At 39.4% G+C, this 27240-nt stretch overlaps 1 long non-coding RNA gene across 1 annotated transcript; it reads right to left on the reverse strand.

Moving 5' to 3' along the window:
- Window positions 1-825: 825 nt before the first annotated feature.
- Window positions 826-27182, reverse strand: LOC121073459. The gene is made up of 4 exons (XR_005821728.1): window positions 26889-27182; window positions 24295-24409; window positions 11904-12001; window positions 826-1027 (listed from the first exon to the last, which is right to left on the reverse strand). It is a non-coding gene; the product is annotated as an uncharacterized LOC121073459 (long non-coding RNA).
- Window positions 27183-27240: the final 58 nt, after the last annotated feature.

Here is a 27240-nt window from a genome sequence, read left to right on the forward strand (position 1 = left end):
CTGTACAAATAATCACCATTCTCAGCTGACCTGCTCAGGAATACTAGCAATGTTCCTGAGAGGTACTAAATGCCCTGAACTGCTCCCAAAGAGGAGGGATGTACTCAGCCCTTTCCCCCAGCACTGAGGGCACTCATCCCACATTCATCTGCTGCATCCTCCGCTGCAGTAGTTTTGCAGTCGTAGAGGATGACCACAAAACCAGTCCTCCAGCTGAAGTAGCAAGATGAGGATTACATTGCCTGGCTGTGTGACAGCCTGTTGGCTGAAGATCTTTAAACATCATCTCGCCCGTGGAGATAACAAAAGGGTCTGCTTCGCCATGATGGCCCACTCTGCAGGCAATGGCCAAAAGAAATTCAAAGAAAGTATTTTTCACCAGAATTAAATATATTAATATGAGAAAAATAAGCAGCTCTGTGCTAATAATTAGTACTGCACTAAAGTTGGCTTCTTTCCATGAGAGCACAGGCTTACAAACGTAAATATCTTCCCTTATGTGCTTAACAATTGTCCTCACAGTTATGATTCTTCAAGCAGCTTTGTATAGTATTAACAGATTGACGAGAAAATAATTCTCTATGATGAAGAATATATGTATAGCAGGCAACCACCCCCCCTCAGTGTATATATCCACGGTCAGATAGCTACCTCCAAAATTACACTACTAAAATTATATTTCTTCTCATTCCCTGGTAGTTTGCTTTTTGATTTATCAGAAACTGTCCCCAGTTTTCACCTGTGAAATTTTGGCTATCATCTGATTTTGTCCTTTCTCTGGGACTCATATGATATTGATTCCCAGGCATCAGAATACTTCAGGTATGCAAACTTTATTTGGAGAACCAGCTTTCGAAATATCAAGGGCACCAGTGGATGCAGTATGCCTTAAGCAGGCATGAACCAAAAAGCGCCTCCACAACACTGATGTTCAGAGATGAATATCTGGATAAAGAACTGCCTTTACGTTTGCTGTCATTGATATCTTTTAAGTATTCACTCTTACTCATCCACCGGGTCACTGTTTCTGGAAAGAATAAATCACAGAGCTACTCTTACTGCATTTATAATTCCAACCCAGAATGAAATGTTTTCTCCGTAAGATCTCTAAAGAGCTCCCATCTCAAATGCAAGGAAAATGCCAAAATCTTGACCCATTTTCTGAATGAAAAACTACAAAGTTCCACCACACCATTTGTAATATTCCATTAATTTCTAAAAACAGCAATATTTTATTGTTTTATTTTTACTTCATATTTGGTTTGGAATTGAATCTTTTTGTTTTGAGCAGCACAGATGAATTTTTCATTCCATAAGAGTATTCTAATTTCAGAACACTAAAACATATTAATTAAAAATGAGAAATGTGTTCAAGCCAACCTATCATACAGATTCCATTTCACTTATCTTGGTTTTGAAAGGGAAATATTTTATTTAAAACTTCATAGCTGTCTCTTCTAATTATCTATTCAGATCTTTTGAAATGATTGGAAAAGTTGCTCCTATCATATGTATCAGCCCTGAGGGACGACTACAGTACATAAAACACCTGAAATCATGGTATTTCAAATATTAGATTATGAATGTCAACTTAATACTGATACCTGCAAATAAATAGCATGATATAACATAAATGTTCTGAACAAATTACAAAAATGTATGTACAAGCTCCAAAACCTATGTTTCAAACTGTCTATATCCAGCAATATCTTGAGAACAGAATTCTCCACTGCAAGAGTTCTGCTTAAAGTCAATGAGGTGCAAGAGACTTTGGCAGTGACCCAATCTATTTCTTCAACTGTATCCCAAGGCATTATGATACACTACAGTCTGGTTCATTTTTATTTTAAATTAAATTTTTCGTATCCAAGCCTTTGACACAGAAAAATGTATCATGTCATTTCTCCAATTGTACAATAATTTGGCACTAACCTTTTTAGTTATAAGGAATTTGCTTCTAGTATTAATTTATAAAAGGCAAGGAGTGAAATCTGAAGCTTTAGTGCTATTGTCAAAGTTTTCTAAATGTTATGCTCCAATATTTATTTTCTTCTTAGTTGCATTTTTTTTGTTTTTGTTTTCAAATTTAGGCTACCAGATAACTTCACAGTTGGGCTAACTGTGATTGAGATTCAGAAAGTTGATCAGTCTTTCATTTAACTAGAAGAAAACAATAAAACATATCGCACTTCAAAGCAAATGCTGCTCTGAAATTTGGAGCTAATCTGGAAAGCAAACAGAAGCACCTCTAAAAAAAAGTGAAAAGTTTAAGCCCATGCTGTCAGAAAGGGGCTTGTACTTACGAATAAGGAAATTGTCTTCTAATTCTTTGAGTTCTTCTTTTGTCGGGGAAATTTCCCACACACAAAAATTTTTTTACTCTTACTCCTATGAACTTGAACTTGTGCAAAATCCTACTTTTTGTTACCTGTTCAAGTAAATAGGGTAATATAACTTCAACTCTGAGGTATTAGCTCTTCCTCTCAATTGCTCATATTATAATACTTAAGTTTCTTCAGTATGTCCTCTATTTTTAGAAAATAATGGAATCAGAATAAAAAGATGAAACTTTCCACAAATGGAGACCCAGAAACAATACAGATTAAGTCAATCAAAATCCTTCAAGATTTTTACAACATTCCACTTTGATTTTTTTTTTAAATCAATTTAAATTCCTAAGTGAAAAGTCAGTTGGACTAAAAATGAAACTTTTCATTAAAAAAAAAGAAACTTTTCCATAGTTTCAAAGCTTTTCTTCCATATTTTTTGAACAAATACTATGTTAAAAATAATCATCATCCTTCCTCCCCCTAAGAAACAGCTTTTATTTCATAGTCTCATTTTCAGGGGAAAAATATTGAAGTAATATTGACTACCTCTACTCCCAGACTTTGGGACCTTTAACCCTGTGATAGTTGCTGGGAGGAAGCTAATCTCTCTCCTCAGGATCTCTCAGGTTGTGCAATTGTACAAATTAGCGGACATCATCTACTTATCACTCTCCTTCTCTCTGGTAAGTAAGTTTCAAGAGACGGTAGTGCTCTGATATTACATATGATATAGCTGAGTGAATGAATGTAAAGTAGGAGGATAAGAAACTGTTTTATCTAGTTTTTTCCTCCCTTCTGTTGTCTGTTTATGCTGTGACATTTTCTTGTTTTAGCTCTCTTATGCTTCTTTGGAAATTAAATGAGATCCAGTATCCCAGAGACTACTGGCACTTATGGATTACTGAGGCTAACATAATAGCAATTAGCTGAGAAAAAGAAGAAACCAATTACCTGAATTTAACTTTAAAAAAAAAAATCCTACATCAAAAATCAGGAGGAAAGGTGAGGCTTGGTAAAGAAAGTCAAGTTTTGGAAATACAAGGTAAAAGAATGTGCAGGCAAAGCACCTCTCTTCAATTACAGGAGTGAGAAAAATGGATGAAGGAATTGTGGGGCTGCAACGACACTGAAAGAATGGCAGCCTCATGTATTCAGCCTCACCAGCAATCCGCCAGCTGGCACTAACATTTTCTAAACATATCCAGGATACTCAGAACATGATGTTTAAGCGATCTATTCTACTCAGTTTACACCAGGGAACCACAGGCATATTCCACCTGATTGCCAGAACAGTTAAGTTTCACAGTTTCACATGTTGTGCATGGGAAGACAATGTTTGGAAACCCATCCTGACAACTACATTTCTTTTGAGTTGCTGAGTGCCTGAACTCAACTTTTTATCAGTTTGAACTAGAATGGATCTACCTAACCCTCAAAGAAAGAAAAAAGATATTTGTGGAGTCAGCAACTATTCATGTTTATCACATGGGTAGATAGACTGTAAAATCTGAGATCCTATCAAAGAAAATAACTAGAAGTATGGGTGCATACTTTCCTATGCAAGTTGTTAAACTAAATTGAAGCTCTAAGCTGTGACCTACTTTCAAAACAGATCTATTTACATCTCTGATTTACTATTGACTTTGATCAAACATTTTTTTAGCCTAGCTTGTACTCAGAAGGCATTATTCCACACCATATTCTGTTCAAGTTAGAAAGGCCATTTTGCATTTTTATTTAAAGGGGCACAAATAAGTAACTTTTAAAAGCACATCAGGACAAACCCACAAATAGCTTCTCTTTCTTTTCTATGCTTTTGGATCGCTAAACCTAGACTTACCACTATGTCATATGAAACTCTCTAGCCTGATCACAAAGTCTGCTGACAAAATGTTGTGTAGGAAATTACAGACAAAATTTCACTTCTTTGCATCTTGTAAGATGGTGAACAAAATAGCATTATGCAAACAGTACTTCTGGGAACAGTGTACCTGGGACAGATAGAGATGCAGGGCAGTAGACTTGGCAAGTCTCAGTCCTGTTGCTCCCTGGCAGAGCTGATGAAAGACAACACAGCACATTTGTGTGCGAGTATCCCTGAAGTGGATCATCTAGCCAGTCTTACCTACAAGCTCAACAACTATTAGATTCCTATCATCCAGGTTTTCAGGTTGGTACACAAAATACAGAGGGGAAAGGCTATTGAGATGCATAGAGACTGTCTAATTTTAAGCATCTGACTTAAGAGCTGTAAATCATACCCTGAGGGCATCCCTCTTCTGCAATGAACATGCACAGAGCTTGCCTGATCTGCCTGGGCTCAAACCTGGGCTGTTAGTGGTGTGCGTGTTCCTCAGTGTACTGCTAAAGAAAGAAGACATTCTACTTACACCTGATGGCGTGGCCAGAGCCACAACCTCTCTTCTTCCTTGAGACTCAGCCAGGACAATGGATCTCAGCAGGATCCCAGACTCACCCAAGCAGGCAAGGTACAAGAACCACAGAGTGTGAGCCCTTCCCCCTCCCACAAGCACTGGCTCCAGGTCCTTCACATGAAGACCTTTAATGGTCCAGATTTCTCTCAAACTCAAATACCTCACAAGCACATAGACACCCAGACTGCGCAGCTGAAGCTCAGGGTGGCCTGATGTGGCTTCAGCTGTAAGTGCTCTGAAACGCAGGGAAATCGAGTGTCTGCAGCAGATGGTATGGGTATGGTAACCTGGACTGATTTTTTCACTTGTCAGAATAATGCAAGACCTGCAATGAGTTTAACTTCACCAACTCTAGCAGGTCAGTTTACAGGGTAGATGGTTCAGACATAGAGTACCAGTACCTTACTCTCTGAGCTTGCTGGAGGCCATAGCTGGGCAGAGGGCATAAAGAGCCAGTTCTGTGATTTCCTTCTAACTTTGTGAACAAACAACCCTCTCGAGATCACCATTCCTGCTAGCACTGAATGTACTGCCATTTATAAAAGGTCAAACTGGATTCACCTGGTATTAATTCAATGGGTAGTTTGATTTTTACATTTGCTGCCACACTTCAAAGCAAGAACTAAGAACATACTGTAAACATAACTCTTACCATTAAATTCCGTAACTTATGGTTACAGAAAAATTAAAGTTCCTTGTTTGAAACCAGACGCATTTTCAAGAGCTCTTTTACCTTATTTTGTGCCCACACACTTCAGTGGTATCTGTGTGTTACATGCTGAGAATAGTTTACATGTTCCAGTCATAGGGGAGAGAGTTCCTCAGCTCTGAGCAAAGCTTGACTTTTCAGTTATGAAGGATATAAATATTTCTAGGATAGGAAACTAAGTGCTTGACTATAAGAGCCAAATGAGGAAAAGGGCTGATTCATTAGTAAAAGGAAATCTAAATTTACATAACCATACCTAGACATAGACATTTTTGAGAAATACATACACTTTGCTTTAAAGTGGCCCATTTGAAAGGAAATTTTTTTTTGATCAACCTTTGTAAGTTTAAGATAAAGGCCTCCAAAAGGACTGCTAAATCAGAGAGGTTAGATATTTCAACAGCCAAGGAACTTTCTTTGACCGACCAAAAACAATTCAGGGAAACAAATGTTCAAATCAGGATTGACATGAGAAGAAAAATGAAAACATTTGTTATTTGTATCTTCTACTACACTGTGACTTTTCTTCACTGATCCAAACATCTGTCCTTGCAAGCTAAACTATCAGCCATGCAGCGTTCTACCCTAGCAATACTTGTGTTGGTAAGAGACCTGTGTTCTTTACCTGGAACCCATCCAGTTCTACTGTGCCTCTAAGTGCAACTTACAAACCCATTAGACTCTGGGATATTGAAAATACAATGGAAGAATGAGAAGAGTAGCAATAAAAGACTGCAGCGAAATCCAGGTCTAATATTTTAGCATTGAGTCAGTAGTTCTTAGACCTCTTGAAGAGGTTTTGTTGTTCTGTGGTTGACAGACAGACACCAACTGGAACAACTTGGTGTGTATATGTGAAATGTTTCACAAATTGCCACTTAACCACAGACATGGCATTACGCAGTATTCCAAAGTGAGATCTGTATCCTTGCATTTCAATAACTAAAATCCTCCCTACTTAGTAAATCTGAACATGACAGAAGTCATTAAGTTCCTTGGGAGTCATTAGTGTTCTCCAACTAGATGTTATAAAGGGCTTTTAGTAATAATTTTGGCAGTGCTATCACTGGAACTTCACAGACAAGAGACAAAACCAACCTATGTAACAGCTTAGTTAAAACAAGCTGTAACATGTTCAAGTGCAATCTACACAGAAAAGACAACAGGCTATGTCAAAACATTTCATCATTGTTCCCACAAGTAACAATATAATTTGGTATGTCCCAGAGCATGTTTGTAACAATACATCTACACAGAGAGTTTAGGCCACGCTCAATCTCAAACTTTTCTTCACACACCCTGCATAAAAGCCTTAAGACTTAAGTTACAGAGCTTGCTTTCTTGCCTGCTGGGAACATTGAACCAAAATCCATGACTGGGGCCCATTGGTGTTCCACATACGGCAGGCGAATGCAGAAAGTAGCCAGACTTGAATCCTGAGCAGGAACTTCTGCTCCTATTTGCTCATTTGAAAGTCAGTCCTAAAAGCAAGACCTACATAAGTGAACAATTCTGCCTCCCATACTCTTTCCGTAACTGACCCAAACTTCAGCTTTTCCTTTGAGAGGTTCTCCAGAGTTCAGTGGATTGCCTCCCTCTTCACATTAACAGACAGTTACTTCTTTTTCATCTGCTTATTCCAAGTAAAAGCTGTAAGTACAAAATTACATGCTTCTAAAGCTTTGCAGATGGATGCGTAAGCTTTTCAGTGATGAACATTAACTCATTGCACTGGCACATAAATCTGCTGATGGTGGTCTGGGAAACCTAGTGTTGGCTGTTTCCAAGCCTCTAGGATACTCAGCAACACAGCATATTTTGTAAGAGCTGTGTATCACTATTAATCTCTGAAGATGCTTAAAAAAAAAAAAAAGTGCATACAACAAGGAATAGAAAAAAATATTTACTGTGAATCTAGTAAAAATAATATTCAGCTCCAGTTGCTTTGAGGTAATCAAAAAAAATGAAGCAGAAAACAGCTCTGAAGACATTTTTTCCTGCTTTTGAGTGAAGACAGTTGTGTTCAACGGGGCTTAGTATGGGGTAGTGCACACCAAGCAGGCATAAAATTGTTCTTAGCACCTGTCATGTCGATAAGCTTTGCCATAATAAGGTGTGGTACAGACAGTAAGACACAGTAAGACAGAAACTTAGAGAACTGGAAAACAGAAAGTCTGCTCAAGAGTTGTGGAGAATGTCTATTCAGACATCCATTTATTGCAAGACAGGTAAAAGATAGCAGAAGTGCAGACTGACACATAGTGGGTTATAATTGATAGTCAATGGAGAATCTCACAATTAAATAAGAGAAACACTCAGGAAGAAGCAGAGTTTGACAACAGTCATTTTTGTCAAAGCATCATATTTGAAGTAGTGGAAAAGACAGTGTCCTTGGCCCTGGGAAATTCTGCCCTTTCTGCCAAGAGGAAATTGTAATTTTCCTATCCTACAACTGAAATTCTGCTGTTACCTCCACTGACCAGCCAGTCAAAAGAGCTGATTATCCTGCTACAGTTAGCATTGGTGCGGCCTCACCCTGAATATTGTGTGCAGCTCTGGTCTCTAAAATGTAAAAAGGGTATTAAGGTAGTCAAAAGTATCCAAAGGAGGGCAACAAATCTGGTAAAAGGGCTGGAAAGCATGTCCTGTGAGGAGAGGACACTTGGGTTGTCTAGCCTGGAGAAATGGAGGCCAAGAGGCAACCTTTTTGCTCTCTGCAACTTCCCAAGGAGGGGAAGCGCAGAAGGAGGTGCTGGTCTCTGCTCCCTGGTCACTGATAGCAGGACGCAGGGGAACAGCACAGAGCTGTGCCAGCGAAGGCTCAGGCTGGACGTTAAGGAAAATTTCTTTACCACCAGCAAGGTGGTTGGTGCCCCATGCCTGTCAGTGTTCAAGAGGCACTTGGACAATGCCCTCATTAATGTTTTAACTTTTGGTTAGCCCCGAAGAGGTCAGGGAGCTGGACTCAATGATCTTTGAAGGTCCCTTCCAGCTGAACTATTCTATTCTAATAGGGCAGGGAGGACAACTCCATCCTGTAAAGCACCAGGACACCTCTGTGACTGCTCTGCCACTACACTGCCCTGATTTCTGGAGGCAGGGGCTGCAGGAGAAGCCCTGGTGATGTGGGAGCCACTGTGGCTACCTGCAACCTTTTGTAACAGGCATGCTCAAGTTCCTGGAAAGACATTCTGCGGCTATGTCCCCTGTCCCACAGCACTGAATTCTCCCTACCCATGGAGGATGAACAAGCAGTATGTTTCAGGTCTTTTGAAAGGGCCTCAGTCTTGCAGAGAAAAGGTAGGAGAAAGGCAGGTCTATGCTATCTGCTACAGTGGGCTTTCTTCAGTTGTCCCATACATAAGAAAGAAACAGTCAGGAGTACAAGATTTCCCTCTGTGATTTTAATTATATACCCAAGTGGTAGTTGTGCCTCTGTCGGCTCACTGCAGTTTCTGAGTACACGGCAAAATAGATGGGACTTTCTGAACACAAAATATGAGCAAAATGCAGCTCCAGATACATGTGGACACATGGACTGTAACAACATCTTTGCTCTCACCATTTCTTGCAAAGCAACAGGAGCATTAAGTCACATAGGCCAAACAAAAGTGCTACTATAAATGAAGCCAGCACCTAACTTGAGTTTGGAACAAGGTGTTGAACATCATTCAGCAGACCCTGCTTTTTGCCAGCTTACATCAAATGCATTTTTAAAGGAATATTTGCTCCTAGCAGTCAGGAGTGTACACATACAGCAACATCAGAACAAATATGATGCTCACGAATTACTAACTAGTTTTAAACCCTGCAGTTTCTCCTGATGGAAGCCTAGCATCCTGTAATGGGTTGAACTGCTGTTAGGGGAAAATATCTACTGCTTTATAGTAATTCAGGTTCCAGTGAAGGGTATTTTTCACTCTAGTCTCTTTAACACTCTTTATACAAAGTGCCACAGCTTGTCTTAAACCTGCTATTTACTGAAGTAAAAAGATTTCCAGGTATGAGGAAAATGTAGTACTATCTGTTATAGATCAAAAAATAATAAAGCTTGTGATGATTTTTTATTTTTCACATATTTAAGTCTATATATTGTCTAGTGTTGTTTCACCATTGTCTCATCATCAAGATTAACATTAAATCAAACAATGAATTATTCATGAGGTGTGAATAAATGGAATTAGCCTTTCTAGCATTCACTCTGTAAATCACATCTTCTGGATAAATGCCTTTTTTTCCTCTCTCTCTCTTTTTTTTTTTTTAATGTCTGAACACTAGAAATAATGACCTGGCTTGCAGCCTTGCTAGATTAGTTCTTGTTAGGGTGATATTTTTAGATGAACATAGGTCTCATCAACCAAGAGATGTCAGGTCTGCTATCATTCCTGTCAGCTTCCTAACTTCCAATGATTTCCCTCTCCAACCCTAAACTCTACCTTCACCCCTAGTAGCCATGGTACCTGGAGCTCAGACGATTTGTTGAGATTGACTCATTATCTAGTGTGTTGTAACAGCAGTTAGAAACTGAATGACATTCAATTAAAATGATATTAGCAGCTCAGGAGTGATTTTGTTTAATTTACTCCTACTCAGATGTAAAAACATTAGTGACTTTTTTAATTGGACCTCATAATGTCTAACTCCTACTCAAATGCAATGAAATTAAAGACTTTGGTGGCTAAATACCGCTTAATTTACTCCTACCCATCTATAATGACATTAAAGATGCTTTAGGGTAGATATTGTTTCCAATCATTTATATTCAAAAGAAATCTGAGCTTATAGGTACTATTATTGAGCATATAATAAAATCATGCAAGAAATGTATCTATACGGTAGGGGATAGTTGGTTACAAGTAATATTAAAAAGTAATCATTCATTTTTAATGCAGGGATATTAAAAAGTAATGTTAAACACAAGAATCTGTGAAGTTTTCTGTTCTTCACAGCCTCTTCAAGGACACAATCCTTTCCTTTTTATATTTAGTGTGCGGTTTTACATGAAACATTTTTATTAAATTGCACATAGTTTTAAAATCTTTCTTACGTGGCATTTATATGATAAATCCAATGCTGACTTGTGTCATTACAGGGATAGACAGCAAAGCATACATTTCAGTAATGGGGTTCATTTTGCTCCGTAACTGTTTGTAATACAGCTTAATGCACCCTTCTAAAGTTCAAACATTTTAGAGGACTATGCGGTTCTCTATCGCATTTACACTACATTGCCTCCTTTTTAAAGATGACTTCTCCTGTACTGAGTTGATGCTGTTTGCTTCTAAAATACAAGTACCTGCTCGATGCTTTGAAACAATCATATGGCTGGACCATCAAATCTTTCATGCCTCTCTTACACAAAAATCCCATTGATTTGGCCTTTAGCATATTCTTTTCTTCCCCTTTCCAAGTTTAAAAAACAAAATCATTATTAAAAATGTCTTCCCTTGCTTAGCTAAACTTCTAATTCTTAAAATAAAAAGCACTTATAAAATTTCACTTTTGCTTGTATTATGAAGACAAGTGATGCAGATGACAGATTTGCCATAGAGAAGGCAGAACAAGATTTCTTATTTAATCATCTGCTCTCAACTAGCATGTGGCTACTGAAATGTTCAAATGGAAACGCCTTTCCAGGTAAGTAGTATGAACCATTGCCAAGGGAGAGAGGAGATTCTTCTCCTCTTCCTTCCTGTTGGTGACACCCAGCCAGCATCCTTGTCCTGCTGACTGGTGGATGGTTCAACGATTGTCTTTTGCCCTGTTTTTCAAGTGAAAGTGCCTACCAACTTCTTCCCATTCCATTTGGAACAGTTCCTTGAGCTCCTGAACAGCAAAGTCTGTCAGAAACCAGGATCCTTGTTTCATTTTCTGATTCTGAAACACTAGTCAATGTGTTATTTCGGGATTCCCAGTGTTGCAAGCTAAAGTAATTTATTAGAGTTTATAATAATTACTTCATAATTTTAAGATTTCATTATATAAACAAAGTAACAAAACTATTTTAATTCTAGAAAACATTTGTATGCAATTTTGTAATCCATTCCACTTAAATATGGAACTTGGACATGGAAGAGGATTTGGAACAAATTTCTCCCTCAGCATGGGCTTGCAAGGGGCAAAACAGCATGGGCTTGAAATACCAAAGAGCTTCAACACTGTTTTGGAGTACTCATAGCAACATTAATAACTACATAAGCACCTGAAGTTAAGCACCAGCTAATGCAGACCATTCATACACCTTCCGCTCTTTCCTTCAGCAGGTCATCTGTCAGGTGACACAATAAGAGGGACCACATTAAAACACTGAATTAGTACCTTGACCTGGCACGGGTGTGAGCATCCAGGGCCAGACAGGTTTTGACACTCTCCAGGGATCACTGGTAGTTGGGCTGAGTGTGCTACAATGTCCCATATTCAGCCACATACCTGTGAGCATCTATGTGTTTATTTCTGGGTCACAGCTACTCCTGTTCTTCCCTTGCTGACAGGATTATCCAAAACCTGTACGGGTTGGCACAGTGGTGCTGTGGAAAGAAAAGGGGCACCCTAGTTACAACAGAAGAGTAACAAGGACATTACCATATATTTGGATATGGCTCAGCTGTCGACAGATAACCAATTTTCTAAAATTAACCTACTACTGATATTTAGCATGTTTACTGTAGATATGATCAACATAGCTGTCTCTATCTAAAGTGGTCAGCAGGGACCACTGTGCATTTTAATTTCCGTTGATACTACATCTTTTTCTCACTACGTTTTTTCTGACATCTCCCTCCCTAAAGCAGTCTCTGAATAACCTATTGCCAATTGGTACAATATAACAGAGAGGAATCACGGTTACAAAATGGTGAGTAAACATTGATGAACAATTTCTGCAACAGGGAACACCACTAAAACATTTTAGAGAAGGAGGAAGACATTAAAAGCAGTGATTGCTTTTCCTGAGTCACAGAAATCTGAAACAGATACAAAGAAATATACAAGGACTTCTAATTGTCTTCCACATCTCGGAAATTAAAGGAATCATTAATAGAATACAGTTCTAAATATCTTGCACATACAGTGAAAATAATCCAGTATCATCAATTCATGTGTGAAATGACAAGATACGCAGCTGAGTACGTATTTGGCTGCACTGGAAGACTCACAGTGCAGCACAGTGAAGCACAAGACTCAGATTTGATTGTAGGTTTTGTGTACTCCCTCTGAAGCCAGAAGCATTTTTAAGGCTAAAGCTACTGTGACCAAGATGAAGTCCTTTAACGGACTGAGACTTCAATGCCTACACTGTGCAGAGATGCTTTATATTAACAAGGCCTTTTATAATAATAAAGAACCACAGAGAATGTACACCTTCAGTAGAAAAAGAGAGAAAAATCTCTATAATTGCCCTTTTCTAAGATGGGTGTTTAAGAGCCAAATTTAAACCAACAGTTAACCTTGATTTAGTTCCCCTGCTTGAGTAACACGGGCTACAAGCAGACCGCTTCCCATCGAGTGCAGTCCTTGACAGCCAAAGGAAAGGGCAGTCCCAGTGGGGCCACAGAACACCAGCTCCTTGTCACCACACTGCTGACCAGGCAACCCAGTTTAATCTTCATGGTGTGATCGCAGCCACTTTACAAGGCACCCTGATTTTCAGTATTGGTTCATGACTCGTTACATAGAACATCCAAACCGCCTATATCCTCTCCTATCTAACCTCATTGTATAAAGCCATTATTTAATACATGCAATAGCAAACCTCATGCTGATATATTTTCCAGCTTTCTGTATATATAAAAAAAAAAAAAGGAGAAAAGAAAAAAGAAAGTTTTCTTTGTTTTCTGTATCTCAACCAAATAAAATGTTTTTGTTGCAATTAGTTCATTATTGTTTCGGGAAAGAGGAAGATACTCTGTAATTTCCATGGTGGAAATTTAATAAACAGCACCCTCAAGAGGATTAGAACTCACTTCCTTCACTGTTTGGAAAAAAAAAAAAATCAGTTGCTATGCTACCACTTTTAAATACAGCCAGAATCATTTCCAAGGGTTATTTAAGGTGTTTAACTGCAGAACAAATACTGTACGGGAATCCATGTATGCACAAATACTCCCAGTCATAAGTGTTGCTGTGGTGGCCCTGAGGCACCTGTGTGGTTTCCTGTGAAACTGAGGATTGCCGAGATCAAACAGGCAATCAGTCCCCATTATGAGATGATCCTTTAAGGAGGTGACTTTGGAAAGGGATCAGGGAATAGGCTTCTTTGAGGCTCTCTGCTGCTCTCCATGTTTGGGAAAGCCTTTCTGAGAAAGGCTAATTTAATAAAGAGATCTCTGATGTTTTGCTGTGAGGATAATGAGTCCCATGGCCATCCTGGCTTTATGGCTGAAGGCTTGAGAGCATGCCTGGGCTGGTTCCTTACACTGCACGGGGAGGAGATCTGGACACACACTGTGGGTATTTAGGAAAGAAGCACAGCACCTATACCCCAAGCTGGGTAACGGGAGGGCTGACTGGCACTAGAGGCATGCTGAAGGTGCCCATGTTCCCCTGGATGGACAGGACATCATTAGCTGGAGGCAGCTGCAAGGAAGATTGTAGCCTCCATCCCTGCAAATCTCAGCCTGAGCCAACTCATCTTCGGAGTCCTGGAGGACAGTGACTTGTGTGATGGTAATGAAGAGATCTCTAAATCATGTCTCAGAACAGAAATTAGGTAGGCTGGGGAAAAAAAACATGATTTGCAGAGTATCAGAAAAGTCACTGTGGTGCTTCATTCTACCATTTGGATGCTTCTCTCCCATGTGTTGGCAATGCTCAAAGAAAATCAGACCTTCAGTTTAAGAAGAAGCTTGCAAAAAATAAATTAAACTTTGAGAATGAAAAGTCAATTAAATAATTCAGAGTAATTATTTTACATTTAATTTAGTGAACTTATTTTCAAAGATAGTATGTTGGCTTCTCATTGATGCAAAAATTGCACTCAAAATCTGTTCTATGTGCAAAATGCTGCTATTTGGCTTTTTTTGTTTGTTTTAATTATGAGCATTTTCACTATGCTGATCAATTTTTATGGATTAAAAAGATAACCTTACCATTTAAGACATTACTGATCCAAGGAGGCCTAAGCCAGGACAGCCTTCTGGAGAGCAGCCAGATTCTTGCCTAATGTTATTTCAGAAAAGCGTGAATTCCTGCGGATGGGACTCCTAGATACAGATGTGAATGGAACTGTCAGAGCCCATTTAATGCACCAAGGAAGCTGCTTTGTCAACTCAGACCTGACAATTCAGAACTGTTTTCACAGTTACACTTTGATATGAAGAACTATTTTTAAACTACTTTAAAAAGTATTACTTTTTTTTTAGAAGCCTTTATTGAAGCCAGAAATGAGCAGATACCTGTATGATGAAGAAAATTTAGGCAGAAATAACTCATATCTGATAATTATTCCCTGGAACAACAATAAACAGCTGCTTATCTGCAATCACGCTACTTGGCTGTAGCATTAACTTAGATATCACAACTTTCAAGCTTCACATTAATGTAAACTCCACAAATTATCTGCTGTTTACTCATGAATGGCTCTGGTCCCATTATTCTGAGGTAATTCATTTCCTCCCCTTCTCCCAAGCTTTACCACTCTTTCTAAGCATGTCTGGCAAATTTTCTGGCATGAAAGCCTTACTAAAACATACTGATTGCTTACTTTACTTGCCATTTACAGTAATTTCGGTTAATTACTTAAAAATCCATATATATATATACTCTATATATAGCCTCCACATGAATAAGAGAGGCTAATATGTAGTAATTACCTCTGTCTTCTAATTGCTTTACTCATTTTATTTGAGATAAAAATGAGCAGGAATTTTTTGCATAACTGTTAATTAAGTTTTCTTTCTTTCTTTCTTTTTTTTTTTCCCTTCCAGAGTAGTATAATGTACTGGGGTGGAAATACAGCTTAACCTACATTTCAGACTCAGCCATATTCCTTTTCATGCTGTAGGTAACAAAAGGTGCTCATGAATCAGCTGAAAATCTCAATTCATAGTTGGATGACACTTTTCTTCAACTAACAATCCTCAACTACAAATGCCAAACAGGAAGAGCACATCTGTGAAAAACAAGCCTCTTAAACTGAACAAATGAATAACAATAATGTGTGGGTTGTGCTTTCTATGCAGCAAACTCTGGGAAGACCTTTCTGTGAACAGCTATCTGATAACAATTGAAGACGCTTTGGTGTTCCTACTCGCCTCCCACAGCCCTTTGTATCAGCAGCTCAGCAGAGAGAGTCTGACAGCAAGATTCCTTTGTCATTTGAAATTTCAGGTACTGTAACTCAGCTCAGTGTTGCACAAAGGGACCCTCTTCTGAGTAGCTGTGTGTTTGTACAGAGAGAAATTTCTCAATGGCCAGCTCAGAATGTGCTGCACGAATTCTTATCTATGAGTTGTCCCAACTAAATCGCCTTCTGCTAAGTAGCATTTCATCACCTTGCTCTCCCTGACTTACACAAAGCAGTGCCCTCATTTCCAAATGAACAAACTGAAGCCTGACAACACCTGCCTGAAGCCCTACCTGTGCTGTGCACAAGAACCCATGCTGCATGCAGCTTCTCTCCCACTTTGCGAGAGTGAAGAGAAAAGCCACCTGTGCGTAAAGCATCCTTAGGTTCTCAAACAAAAACATAAAACTCTGTAAAAATGGAGTGGAGTTGAACAGAATAAAATTCATCTTCATATCCAAAGCTGAGTGTAAGTGGCATTTCCCCATCATTCTCAAAGGCCCACCAGAGAGACATCGCATCTGAATATAAAAATTAAGAAGTATGAACATGAGCAAATCATTCTTGACTTGCAAGCAGCAGTCTGCCATAAGCAACCCCCCTCCTGTTGTGTTTGCATTTATAGTATTAAAGAATAACTACAATAATTTGCAAAAGTTCATTCACCATATCAGAGAAGAGGGACAAGAACACCGGATAATTCATATTGCTCTTCTCTCTCAAGTCCTGCGCCAATATTTACATACTCCAGCAACCTAAGAACAAGGAACTGTCAACTTTGACCTTCAGAGTTCATCCCAGAAAGCAAGCCCCTTTGACTGCAAGAGGGTAGACCTCCCCCACCCATCCAGAACAGCAAATAGAAGCAGTATGAAGCTTCTGACATCAAAATAAATAAATAAATAGATAGATAGATAAATAAATAAATAAGCCACACATTTCAAGTGAATGTAACATTTTTAATTTTGCAGAAAGTTCCCTTCCATCTCACCAGAAAGCCAGGTCTTAAAAATACTTCAACAATATAAGAAACAGGCTCAGATCTGCTCACTTTCCTTCTTGCCAAAACAGGCTACAATATTCCAAGTACATTAGAACATTTTTTCCCAACCATTTAAAATCCCAGTCACTGGAATCAGAGCCTGACAGCCGTTAATTTATTTGGACTCCTTCTCCCTCATCGACATGCTAGAGCTCCAGGCTGCAGCATAATCCCAGTGTTTTTCACTCCTCAAAAGAACAGATGCTACTAAGAGGAAATAACTTCAAGTGCATTCCCAAAGACAACCACTTCTCATCCGTTCCATCAGAAAATGACCAAAACACCTGTAGTTTCTTAGGAGTTCCTACCCATGACTTCCATGCCTGGTCTTGACACCAGTTCTCCAACTACAATTGAAGATGAAACACTGTTTAGAGACACCAAATCCCTGAAGGGTTTTCTTCTAGCCGAAATATGTTACTATAAAGGAAACAAGCATGCATTACAGAAAAGAATGGAACTATGTCACATGCAATTTGATTTCACAGTGATGAACTGTGTTGCCTAAAAGTTAAAACACAGGTCTCTGATGTACAACCCACTGCTTTGCTCCTGCTAGTTGTACAAGGGACACTTGTATGTAGTGCCCACCTGCAAAAACATGAACAAAAAACTGCTTAAGAGATGTTTCAACACTCATTGCTTCAGCATTTGCAAGCCATTTCAGGTCCTAGGCTAGAAAGCACTCACAAAAGCTGGAAGTAATATTAGCTTAGATCATATTTTCTGCATTTTTCTCCTCTCGTTCTTAATTTTGAAGGACAACTGCAATTGCAGTTCATCCATTTAGGCTTATCCTAAAGTCATTATTTGTTATGATGCTGTTCCTGCCTTCAGCTACAAAGAAAATGACTATCCCTACCCCCTCACAGGCAGGATTAACAGCCACAGAAAATGAGTTATGGTTAGTCTAACTGACAGGAGCTCAGAAGCAAATTCATTTTCAGAAGTCCACCTAGAGCCCAGGAAAGAATTCTGCACACTGTGTCTTCTTAACGCTTCCTCACAGTTACATAAAGAAAGTCCACAATATTTTTCTTCATTACCAGTCTGCACACCCAAGACGCATGCTGAGACCTATGGGTGCTGAAGGTAGCATGTGATGTGGCAACACCTAAACAGAGCGCCTGCACTTGCACTTAGTATTTTCTAATGTAAAGAATGTATTAAAAATATTGTCAGCATGGCTGTGTCATTTTATTTAGAGGTGAAATGATAAGTATTTTACTTATGTCTGTCAATTGCAAAAAAGGAGGCTACAGAACGGAAGATTGGCTAGAGTGTGCAGATTGTTTACAAATACATTCATACCAAATAGGTAGTAACTGGCTTCATTATTTTTATTTCAATCCATAATTTCACCTTCTTAACAGCGCAAGTGCCAGGTGGAGCTGCACGGGCTTAAGTCAGGTGAATGTAGCTTAGAAGATTCATAGACCCTGGCTTGACTATTCTTAATGCCCTCTATCAGTAGATTGACGAGTATGCTCATCCGAACATAACGAAGCTGTTATCCAAGTAGCCTATGGCTGCTACCAGCTTTTAACCACTAGACACCACCAAAGAAACAGAGTCCCTGAATGAGCTGAAGAAAGACGCTTTGGGACAAAGGTATTGACTGGATGCTGATACATTGCTCTGTGCTTCTACAGATGAACACCACACAATGATAGCCAAGCAGCCTTCCAAAGTGGTAATACTTCAGTTTAGAGACCAGTTTACAGCTACCAACCAAATAGTCTAACATCACAGACAGCTTAAAAGAGTATGATAAACACATGGAATCTGTGTTCTGAAAAATAACTTGAAGAGATCTGTTTTTTGAAGTTATTGTAGTGTAAAAATGTACATATCTACCTGCAATTGCAGCAAAAAAAAAAAAAAATCACAGGATTCTGCATGATTCATAGTAATCAAGAAATGAAAACTTGATAAATGAAATTCTCACCAAAAAAAAAGTGGAAAAAAAAAGGTATGAGGCAAATAACAGGCTTAAGAACAGCTGCAGCTTATCAACACGGGATTCCAGAACACATGGTAAGCATACTTCATGCCATACGACAAGTGACATGTACCACAAGTCAGTGGGAACATTCTGCATGTTAAACACACATGGCTGAAGATCCACATGTGCACTCCTGCTGCTACAAACAGCTCCACAGACGATCCAGATCGCAAAAAAGGGATTTCCTACACAGATCCAGGACAAGGGCCTTAGTTTCTTTATGGCACAAAGGTCAGGAAAACAGGGACACATCTCTCAGAGTTTACCTGGAGAAGATGTTCTTAACTTGCTTCATGAGTGGAAGCCTTAGGATTTAAAGGCTTTTAAAAAAATCTGGAAAGTCTTCATATGTTTAACAAAATATGTACAATCATGAATTCAAGTCTTACTGTCTTCAACACCTTCTCTACCAAACAGGTGTAGATGCTCTACTAGATCAGGTTGTATGTTACCTTTGCATATTAAAAAAGTAGATGGAAATATTGCCTTACATTCATTTTAATACAAATGTGTAATTTGAGGTTTATAGAGCCATGCATAAAGCATTTGTTATTGCACCTATAAGAAAACTGATCCATTAACACTGACAATATTTTTAGTTCATATTTTGTTACAAAAGCATTAAGACACGTTATGAATCATTCTGGCATTATGAGAGTTAATAGAATACTACATATTTTTCAGGATTATTAATATTTAGTGTCGTTCAGTAAATTAAACAATCAAGTTTAACTAAGGTTAAAAATATCTGATGATACAGTACGTAGATAATTGTAAATGTATATTAATGACGCTTTACACAATTGACTGGATATCTTTTCGTTAATCACTCACAAAACCATGCCAAACATATATCAAAGACTTCAGCTCTTTTTTCATCCAATCTTCCGACATTTCATTATTATGGTTACCTGATTAATGGATGCAATAATATATGTGGCATGATATGATATGTTCACATTAAATTTTAATCAAATATTACTAAATTCAGAAAACATTAAGTAAATCATGACTGATGAGGCAATATTGCTGTACTGTCATATTGATGGTTACAGAAACTCACTATGAAGAGTTACAGATTAAGGAGGAGAAGTAAATCTTATGAGGAAATAGAAGTATTTCAAGTTTAACTAGTTGGTTCTTTTAAAATTGCCTTCCAGCCAAAGCTTGAATATTAGATCCATCAAAAGTATTCCACTGTCTGTAACTGATACGAATGTTTTGTTTCCTTCTACTGCAAGTTGTCTTGTTCTTTCAAAAGCATGGATTAACATAGACTCTGCAGAAGGGCCTTTCCCAAAAGATGATGGCCTATGTAGTGAAAAATAACATTATTCTTCACTGCAGTTGGGAAAAAAATAGGCCAAATTATGTAAAAAACTTGCTATGATCTGAGATGCAGGGTGTCTGGCATGTGGAATACACTTGGTCTGTTCATTTTTACACAAATAATGCTTTTACTGCTTTGTAGAACCTGGACAGGGAGATAGATGGGGGTTAGTGCTCATAGACTAGATCTGCAAATGTAAGATGGTTTCATCCTGGGAAACCAGAGAGTATGTTTCTACTGCTGCAGACAATAGCTTTCTTTTCACCTTTAAGCCAGTACAGAATCTGTTTATTAAACTTCCAGTGTTATAATCCATGATTATGTTTGTACAGATTTAATCACACGGTACATACTAAATAGCTCTCTTCTTTCACTTGTTTGTACCTTAAAAAGTAATAATGAAAACATGCTTGTCATATGACCATTTTTTGGATAGATTCTGATGCCAAGCTGTCAGACACCACTGGATCCTATTTTGTGTACGTAAGCCCTGTATAACTGTTCAACTGATTGTATTACAAAATGTAGTGTATTGCACAGTACTTGCTAGCAGAGCTTTCCAAAGTCTGTTTGCCTCTTCATGTCCTGGTTTCACTTTCATAATTCTTTTTGTCTTGAAAGATTATAAAGGGTGTAGGACTATCGTGTATTATATGTACGTGCATGCCAGCAAGGGAAGTCTCAGTACAAGTACTCTGCAAATAAATACTAGGCAATTCTGCAGCTACACCCCGAGTATTAAGAGCAATAAATATGTAACGTGTTTAGCTGGAATGTTTTTTTGGACCACTTGGCTTTTGCTAAAAGTCATTCCATATAAAGTATTTTAAGGGAAAGCATACAGATGATAAATGGAGAGAAAGAAGGAAATTATAATGCTAAAATGGATGCAGTGAAAGTAACAACCAAGTAGAATTGACCAGGAAGGAACTCTGATAGATGCATCTTGGTAGCTCTACTGAGCTACTGGTTTCATACTGGTTAAAGTTATGGTGCAAGGACTTCAGTTAAATACCTTCTTGTTGTAAGAACTGGCTTCAGAATTTTTTAAGTGTGACTAGCTCATAGAACATAATGTGAACAGTTATGAGAATAATTAAAGGAAAGCACTAAGTTATCTTCCTTCATAGCCAGATAAGTTTTGTAGAGTTACAAGATTAAAAAGCACAAAATTCCTGTGTGTGTAAGACCTAATAAAAATGGAAGAATATATCCAAACCCACAGCTCTTACCGCAGGCAAACTCCCACTGGTGTTGGCACCTCATACGATGCAGAGAAGAGTGCAGACACTTCAAACAAAATTGCCTGGAAAGGTTTGATTCACTCTCACTTGATTAATTGAATGAGTATATTATAAGTCAGTCTTGCAGCTCTTGCTTTTCTCAGGAGTGGAAACATACCAGAAAAAAAGAGGTAATTCAAGGTCCTCAGTAAAGTTTAGATCCAGAGCATGATGTTATGGTTCAGGCCTCCAAAAAAACTGCTGGCATCCTCTAGAACCCTCTGTTAACATCAAGGTCCAGCTTTTAAAGATCTCACATAGCCTTGTAGTCTACAGGGCTGTATCAAGCATTGTAGTCTACAGGGTTGTGTCAAATACCAGACCTCTTATCAGAAAGTCAACTTGAAACGGGCCTTGCATTTCAAAAATGGGCCCTTGCATTTCAGCCTGAGAGAGGAAAAACAGAACAAACTCAAAAGATTCTGAGAAGTCAGGATGGGTGATGTTCACTGGTTTTAAAAAAATAAATAAAATGCAGCTTTATTTTGCTAAAGGATAAACAACTTACTTTTGTCCAACATTTTTAACCTCAGAAGGCAGTGCTGAAGAGTTTTTTGTTTTTGTGGATAGAGTCAGCTGAAAGAAGCATTATTCAGCTGCCTGTAGCAGCATTTAGTTAGGCAGTAACAAAAGCAGGGAAGCAGCACTAGTACTTTCAAACATGGGGATAAACGGAGTAGCAGATCTGAGCTGGGGAAACAGGGGCAGGCCTGTGAGTTATAGGTGAGATGGGATTTGTGGCAAGGAATGGAAAGTGATGAAAGGGAGGGTGGTGGCTTTACAGCAAAGCTGTAGGAGGGGATATGTGTTATGAAATGTTAGGAATAAAGCTTGGGGCAATGGAGCATAAGTGAAAAACATGGACATCCTCACATCCCCAAGCTTGAATCCTCATCCCCACTTTAAAACACCCAGCATATGATGCCTACTTTTGCTGTCTGTCAGCCCTCACCAAGACAAAGGAAAGAGTTGTCACTGTCCATCATCATGCTCTCACACCACACAGAAAATAGTTGAGTTTCTGCTCAGCTAAATACTGAGGGTTTATGAATATAAACACAATTTTCTTGGTATCTTGCACCTGGACAAAGTGATGCAATGGCATACTACTTAGCCTTTTACCATTCCCACCAACTCCTTTACCTAAATTAGTTGTACTGAGCAAAGAAATCACACTATAAATATAATTAGTTACTTGGAACCTGATCTAAAGCCTAATGAAATAAGTAGAAAGCTTACAGAGAGAATGAGCTATAAAGAAAATATTAGTTTGATTGCTGTGGGCAAAACTACTTTCAGATCTAAGCAGAGTATTTAGCTATTTTATTCTGCAAGCAATGAGAAAAAATCTTCTTGATTCTAAAACTAAAATAAGAGACCTAATTAATTCTAGAGCACCTCAATCATATACATTACTTCTTAGCATGCAGGATTTCAGTAGTTTCTTTTTTAAGCAGTAATATTTAAAAAAACATTTAATTTAAATGGTTGTGGTTCCTCTTTTCAGTAAACACATGTGAAGGCATACATTGTGTTTAAATATAATAAATACAGCTAAAATCATGCATCTGGGTCAATCCTCTGCATGTAATCAGGATTATGAAAATTTAGTTTTTCTTTTCTTATCTTTCTCAATAAATGGTCTACGTACAGATGACTGCAAATTTATTCAGACATGGTCTTGGTTGTGTTCTTGTTTTTTAACTCACCAGTTCTTCCTTCCTGGCAAATCTGGCTAGGTGTTGAATTCTTTCAGTTGCTCTGGTGGCTAAGAACATTGCCAAATTATGGTTGCTGATTTCTAAGCTGTGCTGAAGTTCTTCTGAAAATAAAACTTCTCATGTCTGAGCACTCCAGTTGCAAGTTTTCTGCCCATTTTAATGGCTCGCTGTTTTGGGGTTTGGTTCTGACTGCTGACTGCATGTAACTATGAGGGAAAAAGTTACTAGAACCTTGAAAAGCCAAAATACAAAGAGACGTGGAAGAAGGAGAAAAGGTGGCAGGAAAAGGCTTTCATTTAGCTCACACCTTCTCCAAAATTTCACTCTCTGAAAGAGACATCTCCCAGCTCTCTGAAAGAGTTTCCTTCAGCCACAGTTGTCAAAGCCCTTCTTCATGCAGTGCCTTGCCCACAACCCCTCAGAGGCATTCCCCAGAGGCAACCTGAAGAGCCACACCACGTCGAGGGGGTGATCCTGAAATCTGGTAATTCTGAGAAATCTGACAAATGGAATTAGGTCCATCAGTCCGATGGCTCTGTGTATGTGTGGTGGGAAATAAATTGTCAGAGACATAGGGGAATCCCTTTTGTTTCAAAAGTGCTTCTTCAAAGAAAGAGACATCCCCATCTCTCTTTGAGGAAGGCACTGTGTGGGAGGCTCTGTGGGCCCTCCTACAATGCCATGACTGAGAAGCCTGTCTTTAAGTGGAGCTTAACTGAAAATGCACAGTCCAGATAAAATGCAAAGGCACAAAGAGTAAATAAAGAAGTAGTCGATGCTAAGCAAAGTGTGGGCTGAGGAATTCTGCCTCCTAAGGAGGTGACAGTCAAATGAAGCTGGCTCATCATGTGTGTCAAAAGCAGCATCAGACAGGTAAATAGCAATTCTACACTTCCCTCCTACTCTAAAATTCCACTCTTAAAACACAGGGTATTTTAGGAAGCTTCCTGCTGACAGGCACATCCTGCCCAGAATCACATTTTAATAGTTCTTCTTTTAGACAAACATTTAATTTATACTTACACAGTCAGCATGATATTCCCAGGCAGCCTCCAGGGAGGAGCAAAACATGCAAAACACAGAAAAGATGGTAATGAAAAGAAATAATCATCCTGTTTTCATTGATGAGTTTACAGATAATGGAGTAAACTACTTACTATGGTTCTGTTTTCTCTGGAGGGCAACTTCATATCTTTCAGAACAACTCTGTAGACACTGGCAAAGAATGGTAGCCATTTTCAGCCCGGCACAAAGCAGGTTAGCAGAGACAATCTGGAATGAACGTGAAACATCCGGTAGTCTAGGATCTTGGAATTTTGGATAAAAATCTATAAAGTGTTCCAAAATTATCCTCTGAGCTAAGGAGAACTTCCACACAAATTTAGATTTTGAACTAGTAATAATTAGAACTATTTCCCATTACAACTAATATTACACAGATGATTGTCAAGGCTTTACTTGCCTTCCACAGCAGCTTCAGAAACTGGCAACATGATGCTTCTTGAAGGATGAGGGCACAAAGATACTTTCGTTTTGCCAAAGCCAAAAAGTACTAGCTATTCATCAGGAAAAAAAAAAAAAAAAAAAAAAAAAAAGGCAAGAAACTAATTACATTGAATATAGCATTGCAAACACCAACATTGATGGTTCTGAAGCAGACTGCATATTACTAGCTGCTTTTAAAACATAAGAAAAACATAAGATTTCAAAAAATAAACATGTCAGGGCTCTTTTTATTATCTGCCTTCATTTTTTTGATCTAAAACCACCACCGATATATAGAAAAAAAAAAAAAGAATACCACCACAGATGTCAAGGAAAATGCCCAATTTACACCTCTGCCAACAGCCCCCAGCTGAGAAGAGGCCTTGCTGGGTTCCCTGAGGGGCTTCCAGTCACTGCCTGCTTCACTGGAAGTACAGTAATGACCACTGCTGGCTACCTGAACACCAGGCATGCTGTGACATGCTGGCTTGCCTCAGCAATATGGCTCCTAAAACCTCTATCCTATTGATAGAATTTTCCCCACTACTTCAGCTCCCATTCCACAAGTGGTAAATTGGCTCAGCGTCTTACTCTATTTTTCCACCAAAGATAATGTTCCTTGAAATGGACATCGACTGTCTCTTAAAACCCAGTAAATCAAAATGTCTTTCCTGAGCCAGCAGCAGGAGTAATGGAAAACATTTCTCAGAACTAGTTTGTTTTATTTCTAAGAAAGTGTTTGACCTAATGATCTGTTTTGGCAAATTGGTATGATTTATGGAGAACTGATGAGCACACAGTAAAAGACAGCCATGCAGCTACCTGTCATGAGTCAAACTTTTTACGCAAAATTCAAAAATATACACAAACAGATCAGTGATAGATTTTAACAACAAACAAAAAAATATGTGCTGTTCAGTCAGCAAAGATGAGAAAAAGAGTTCATAGAGTGGCTAGAAATAACAGCTTGACAGTATGCAATTTAACTGCCAGTGTATATAAAATCTCATCCTACATAGTATTTAGCAAGATCATCAAAATTTGCTGCTGGATTAATGCAGCATGGAAAAGGACGATCAACCAGCTAAGTGTGTAGACCTCACATACAGACGTAAGAAAATCAGTAAACTGTGACACATTGAGTGCAACTTCATTAACAATCGAACAACCAAGTCATCCGCTCAGATGTAAAGACCTTTGGCAGACTTTTTCTTACTGTAGCACTACTGGCAAGAGAGAAAAAGACAAGGCAGCGTGGGAGTAAGGGATAGGGAAGGGCTTGTCATTACAAAGAGGAACAGTGAACAAATGGGATGGTCAAGATGGGATTTGTATTCCTACAGATGACAGACAAACGTTACCTCTTCCTGAGTGTACATATGCGTGCATGTCTGCATGTGTACATGAGCTAACAGGAAGAAGGGAACCATGAGCGTTTGGTACAAGAACAACAAGTAAGTTGTATCATCTCGTGTGTCCAAGTGCCACCAGTGAAGCACCATGTAGCCTTTTTTCTCCTGCTGACCTACCTCTTTGATGACTGCTACCGACCAACTCCACCTATCTACTACTCAGTAAGAGGGCTCCAGGTCAAAACCACTTTGGACTACAGAGGATCTGACTTGGTGATATATAATTAAACCAAGTGATAGATAAATTCTTGCAAATGAGAACAGGAACTAACAAAGTATCTTCCAGAAGCTCCTTGCCTGAAGAGACTGTCTTGTCTAACCACATACGTGTAGGGAAAGCTCCCCACAGGCATCGCCGTGTTGCAACGCCAGTCCCCATGGCGCAGGGCAAGGCTATGAGCTACAGCCCATCGGGCCACGTAGCTCCCTCAGAGACCACAGACGCCAGCCATGTCTGAGTATCACATCTACAAAGGGAACAAAGGGAGACCTGGACTTCTTTTACCTGTTGCTAATTAGCTTTTTCACATCTTGTTTTCTAGGTGCCTCACTCTCCCCCTCTATCTTCTATTTTCTCTCCCGTTTTCTTCCCCTCATGGCCCTTGTGGTGTTTTACAGCTGTGTCCCCATGTACTTGCGCCACCCTCAGTTTCACCCAAGTTCCATCCAAACCCTCTGTGGCAGTTTTCTTCCCTAGTCTTCATACAAAGCGGTGTTGTACAGGTAGGGACAATCACAGCCCTCAGTAACTCAGCTGGTCAGCTTGTGGGCTGGTCAGCACTCTTCACCTCAACGCCTCTCTCCAGGGCTCTTGGTTATCGTACGGTTAGCACGGCGGCCTTGCCACCACATACCTGCCAGGCGGCACTTTTGTTACCACCGCCACCTGCTCTCACACGGGGCAACCAAGACCCACAGCGGCTGCGCCGCCACAGCAGCACGGCTCCCCGCCCCGGAGGGGCTGCAGCAGCCGCCCTGGCGGCTCCCCTCGCAGCGGGGGCTCGGTGCGGGCACCGCTCCCTGACGGGAGGAGAAGAGGCCAGAGGGGGAGCTCGGGGCGCCGCCAGCGGCTGACACCCGCCCGCCGCCGGGCTCCCCTCACAGAGAGGGCGGCCGTCGGGACGGTTGCTGCCGCCGTTGCCCGGCGCGCCGCCCCCCCCCTCCTTGCCCCCGTCTCGCGCGCTGTCGCGAGATGTCGACCGGCGG

This window comes from Cygnus olor, chromosome 7 (assembly GCF_009769625.2).
Source record: "Cygnus olor isolate bCygOlo1 chromosome 7, bCygOlo1.pri.v2, whole genome shotgun sequence".
Lineage (NCBI taxonomy): Eukaryota > Metazoa > Chordata > Aves > Anseriformes > Anatidae > Cygnus > Cygnus olor.